Here is a 6000-nt window from a genome sequence, read left to right on the forward strand (position 1 = left end):
GACAACCATAAACACAACCACACCACCAACATCTCCATCATCGTCTCCATTGCCATCATCATCACCGCCGCCGCCGCCGCCGCCGCCACAAACCTGCAGGATTCGATTGCAGTACGCTTCGAAGTGCTCGCACAAGGAATCATGGTCATCTTTGCTCAGCTGTTTCACCTGAGAGTTGCACATTCAGCAGCCACCCAACAAATCTACCTCAACAAGGATCTTCATGATTGAGTGCAGGTTTCCCATACTACGTGAACATCACCATCTAATTCAAACATATGCCCCCTCCCTAAGAACTTCGGTCTCGACTTCTCCTGCTCCTGCTCCTGCTCCTGCCCCTGCTCCTGCTCCTGCTCCTGCTCCTGCTATGCAAGGGCTCACCAAGAGGGCGCCATCCCTTGTGAACTGCATGAGGGAACCTCCCTTGCCTCCTCCGGCATTGAGCTCCAAGAAGGAGAAGCTGTCTTCGGAGAGCGACGTCGGTCTGACTCCCATCTGATCTCTGATCTTGACAAAGTGCTTGTCATTGTAAAGGCTCACTTCCTCTCCGCCGATCTTCACTTTCTCCATCCCAGTCGAAGGCATCCTGCCTATCAACGACCGTGCTGGGTGAAAGTGGGGGGGGTTGAAGCTCGAGCAGATCCCAAGACAGACGGAAGTGCAGAGAAGGAACAGGAAGAGCTCGGACGCTGTCCTCGGCAACAGCGAGCAACGCTGTCTGCTGCTTCGCCTAGTCACGATATCGTTGATTTCCTCTAGCGCTGGCCTTGACCCCTTGCGATCAGCACCATCCTTGCCCACCATGTCCCCCATTGCACATTGCGATCATATTCTGCAAGAGAGCAAGGTCAGTCACGCATCCACACCCCAGAGACCTCCTCCTCCCTCATCCAATCCCTAATGGCTCGGCAACTGGCACGGTTGTACAATTCCTGTCCTGACCTCCACCATACCTCTTCTTGCACTGTTTCCCTTCTGTGCACTGACCAAAATTCTTCTGCTCCAAATGAACCAATCAACGCCTTCCTCTCCCTGCCCTCATCTCCGCGTATTCCCTGAAATGTCGACTCATCCTTTGACGGTCCTACTTTACAGCTTGAACTCGCCCCACAAGACGGCTCAGCAGGTGGATCATCCTATCAGCTACCATGAAGAGCAGGATCAAGTGTCTGGCTAGTCCTGATAAGGGGGGGGGACGGAGGAGCGGGATAGGCTTGCTTCCAGTACAGGCCCAATACAACCAGTGTTCACGTGCTGAGCAAGTTAACGAATCGGGAAAGGGGATACGTGGGTAGGAGGGAGACGCCGTATGGGAGGCCTTGGCAACTGCGACTGAGTACACGTGCGAGAGACTACAGTGTGGCATGGCACAGAGCAGGAAGCGGGAGCGGAGCGGAGCGGAGCGGAGCGGAGGAGGGGGAGCAGAGGAGAGGACAGCGAGGTGAGCATGGAAAGGGCGGAGGAGCGGAGCAGGGGAGTAGACTTTTAGTCAACACCGGGACACTTTTATTATTTACCTGGGGGGCCTCTTATTTACTCAAAGTTAAGTTAAATTAGAGTCAGGAAGAGTTAATAGTGGTAGCAATAATTTTGTTGAGTAATAAACCTTTTAACTTTTTTAAAAAAGGCGATTTTTATACTGTTCAGGTTGATGGCATCATGACGAGGAAGAGGAGCAGGAGCAGGAGCAGGAGCAAGGCTGTGAAGGCGAGAAGGACAAAGAGGGATACGAATGAGGCAGAGCATCGGAGTCTGGCCAAGGAGAAGCTAAGATGAGGAGATCTGCACGTAAGGAAGGCATGTAGGACTCAACGGGTGTGGGCAGGGGCATCAAGGGAGTGGAAGAGGAAGGGGAAGGGGGGATGAAGGGGTCTGCTGCCATCCTCTTTGGTTTGAGAAGAACAGCCAATCCTTCCCCCAGTCTTGCAGTCAGCATCTATAAGCACTCATTGCAATCTCATTCCGTGCCGCGGCCTGTTCGTGCTCAACCTCTTATCAAGGTGTCCAAAATCCTTTGCAGACAGGTGACGATACTTTCCCGGTGGTCAGTTAGGGTCATTATGTGCTGGAACGCTCTTTCGAGCAAATTGCCCATGTTCCCCGATCTACTCTGTTTGGTGCGAGAACACTGCAGGGCACACGAGTATAGAGAAGAGAAGACCGAGGTAGAGGGAAGGAGGGAATATCGAACACAAGAACCAACATCATTGGGTGTGAGAGAACTTGCATGATGACAGCTTGATGGTAGTCTGTATGCCAGATTAAGGCAAGTGACAATGTAGGGAATCAACAGCTGCATTCCTCGCCTCATCCTTGCCATGAGCATGCACATTATCTGTTGGGCTTATCAGCTCTTGCGTCGGCTTGACCGGCAATTTCAAGGAGTAGACGAGCGGACAAGTATCAAACCTTCCGCACGGTGCTGCTGAAAGCTCGTCTTATAAGCCGACATGCCAACTTGATGCTTGTCCTTCCTGTTCAGTTTCAATCCTTAGCATCATGTTTCTTTTCCAAAGCACGCTTGGATCAGTAGCGTGTCCAAGCTCTATTACGATCAGTACTCGACTTTTTTCTGTTTCCCAGATCATCTGATTCCACCTGATGCGAAGGAGAACTGGCTGTTGTTGTTGCCCTTGCAGCGAATGTAGAAGCCGAAAGGCTGACCATCAGCTTTTCCCTCCTCACCCATGATCTCGTGAAGGGCATCGGCCCATGATTGCAAAACTTGAACTGAGTCGGAGCATGACTCAGGGTCAAGACTTTGAGATCGGACAGACTCTCTGCTCCTATCTTTTACTTCTTTACTCAAAGCTCCTTATCACCTGAGTTACACTGGTGAAAGGTTTCCGAGCCCACCGTCCGATCCTTGTGAAAAACCACCTGGTACCTGACGGGAGTCAGTGATTCTGCAAAGACAGTTCCGAAGTTCTTTCCAGAAAATTCTGCCTTTTTCCATATTCTATATACAGCTCGGAGGCGGGCTTTTGCGTAGTAATAATGTGCTCGATTATGAGTTAACCCTTTTTAAACGGGTACTAGGTCATGAGGGGTCATGGATGCTGACTCCAGAGGGGGTAGGGGGGTCATGGGTGGCTCGACATTGGTAGGACATGAGGGGCGATGATGGCTTTACAAAGGTTTTTTAAGATACGTGACAAGGAGAATTTAAAACTCAAAAGTCATGATCTGATGATATTTTAAGACATAAATTAATTTAGAACTGTGATTAAAATGATTTTTTAACAGGCACCCTTGTGGCAGCACCCAACACCTCAACCAAGGACCCCTTATTTTGAGTGGTAAAAGTACCGGTATATTTACAGCTTAACCCACACCGGACCCATGTCAGCGATTACCTCAAGGAAGTCTACCCCTACCCCCTATCATGACACAACCTCCTATAGTACCCCACCCCCTCTGGTCATGTGGATCGGCCTCTATAAATACAGGGTTGAAGTGAAGACAGATTAGACACAATGGGGTAAGGCCATGTTTAGAGAGCGACGGCGATGACGGAGGAGGAGGAGATGGAGATGGAGATGATGATGATGATGGAGACGATGATGATGGAGACGATGATGATGGAGAAGATGATGATGGAGATGATGATGATGGAGATGATGATTCTGGATTGTGAAGATGGAGATGATGGATGAGGGGGGTTTCATTGATCGATCCTGACTTCTAGCTCGTTTGCAGAAAGGTTGTATTGCAAGTTACACATTCAGGCTGCTGAGGTTACGCTCGACAAGTCCGATGTGAGTGTGTAGGAGGAGGAGGAGGAGGAGGAGGAGGAGGATTTCTTATCAATTGATCTCCTCCCACTGCTCAACCCCTTGATTTTGCTGTTTTTGACTTGGCGGTGCAGTGCTGCGGGAGGCAATCCAGGACAAGTTTAAGGCAGGTGAGACTATCGTATTCTCCATGGTGCCCGAGGAGCTTCGAGGATCTGACTGCCTCTCCTGCTCAGCAGACGTCGAGTTCAAGGAGAAGAAGAGGCTCGACACCAACGGGTTCTTTGAGGTGGAAATCCTGGCTCCTGCAGAGCATCGTAAGCTCCTGCACTCGATGCGGGCTGGACAAGGTGAGGAGACCTCTCCTCTCCCCCACTTCCTCTTTCCTCCCCTCCTCTCTTCTGCTCTGCTCTGCTCGACACCTTCTCTTGCTTTCTCTTGCCCTCGGGATCTCCGTAGAAGGCGGCTGGGCAGCAGGTTGACTTTTGGACAGGGTTCGTGAACACGGACGAGAAGCGAACTACGATCTTCACGGGCATTTCCATGGCGATGAAGTGAAGGAAGAGGATGGAGGAGGAAGAGGGGAGTGAGAGCTCATGATGACGAGCCGTGCTGAAACCTCGCAAGAGGAGGACGACTCTGAAAAGCAGCTTCTCGCTTCCCCTTCCTCCCTCCCCACCTCCCTCTGTTCCGCTCTATCCTTAAAGTCGAGGAGGGGTCCCGCCTCCTGCCTTGACTATCTCCATGTACAGTCTTGTCTTCGTTAGAATGTTGTTAATAATCAAGTCTCTCATACTGTAAACTCGAAGCTTCGTTCTTCCTTCGACTACTGCTTCTGTTACAACGCTCTCCTCCTCCTCCTCCTCCTCCGCCTCCTCCTTCCTCTCTCCTCTTCTCCTCCTCCTCTTGTATCGGTAGCTAATGAGCTCTGCTCTTCCTCTCTCCCGTCCCTTTCCCTCCTCTCTGCGTCGAAGCTTCAGCCTGCTCCGACTCGCGCTCGGCGGCGAGGCCAGCAGCCCTTGAAGCACGATTCTTGATATGACCCTCTGCTGCCTCAAGTTCCGCGGCTCCTGCTCTTGCTCCAGCGCCAACAACTGCTGCTGCTCCCGCTCCCGCTCGTGCTGCTCCCGCTCCTGCTCCCGCCCCTGCTCCTGTGGCTGCTGCTGCTGAAGCTGCTGCTGCCGCCGCTTCGGCTCCTGCACCTCGTGCTCCTGATGACAGTCCAGCTGAAAGCCGAGCACTAGCCCCAGCTGTCGCTGAGCCTCCTTCCGCCATCCTCGTGCTTGGCTGCTGCTGCCTTGCTCCCATGGATCGCAGAGACTGCACCACTCCCTCCGTCGCCGCAGCTCGCGAGCGCACTCCAACAGCCGCCTCCTCTCCTCTGCTCCCTGAAGCAGCGGGCAAGGATGACTCCCTTCCCCTCCTCGCCATCGCAACCAACGCCTGGTTCCTCTCCTCGCTGTCTCCTGCTGCTCCTGCTGCTCCTGCTGCTCCTGTCGTCTTCTCCTCCTGGCGTTGGAGGCGACCAGTGAGGGACTCGTGATCCCTTGCTCGCGTCGCCATCTTGTGGAGCTCGCCCTGCGCATGGCCGTCTCCTCCCTCCTCCTCAATCCTCTCACCCTGCCCTTCGGCAGACTCCTTGCTGGGCAGTAGGGCAGCCTCCATCGCAGACCGAGGAGGAGCGAGAGTGAGTCCATCGTGGGGGTCCCCTACGGTAAGTGAGACCGGTCCTGTATCCTCCAGCCACTGAGTTCTCACCGACAGTGAAGGAGATGTCGAAGACAACAAAAGGAGCACCTTGGTCCTACAGGAAACAAGCTTGACCCCATTCCCCTTGCCCCCTGCCTCCCCATCCCCAGCCATGTCCTCAGCCTTGCATGTGCTGATTCATCTCCCTTCCCTTCCTCCCCCTCGCTCCCTCCTGCCCCCTTCCCCATCCTTTCTCCTCTACCTCCTCGACCTTTTCTCTCTCCCTCCCCCTCCCTCCCTCCCTCCCTCCCTCCCTCTCTTGCTGTTTCATTGCTCTGCTTCTCTCTACCTTCAACGTCCTGAAGCGTAGGTAGCGAATGTAAAGCGGCGGAGTGAGAATGCCTAGAGCCAGCCACTGAAGTCACGAAGAACGCGAAACAAGAAGAGGGAGAGGGAGACAAGAGGGGAGGAAGAGCGAAGAAGAGAGAGGTAGAGGCAGGGGAAGGGGCAGAGGCAGAGAGAGAGCGGGAGGCAGGCGGGCAGGGAGGGAGGGAGGGAGGGAAGGGAGGGAGGGAGG

At 53.5% G+C, this 6000-nt stretch overlaps 1 protein-coding gene across 1 annotated transcript in view; it reads left to right on the top strand.

Moving 5' to 3' along the window:
• GUITHDRAFT_155207 (hypothetical protein) overlaps positions 1 to 6000 on the top strand; it is a 34161-nt gene that overhangs the window by 20759 nt on the left and 7402 nt on the right. The window lies entirely within an intron of this gene.

This window comes from Guillardia theta (genome assembly GCF_000315625.1).
Source record: "Guillardia theta CCMP2712 unplaced genomic scaffold GUITHscaffold_107, whole genome shotgun sequence".
Lineage (NCBI taxonomy): Eukaryota > Cryptophyceae > Pyrenomonadales > Geminigeraceae > Guillardia > Guillardia theta.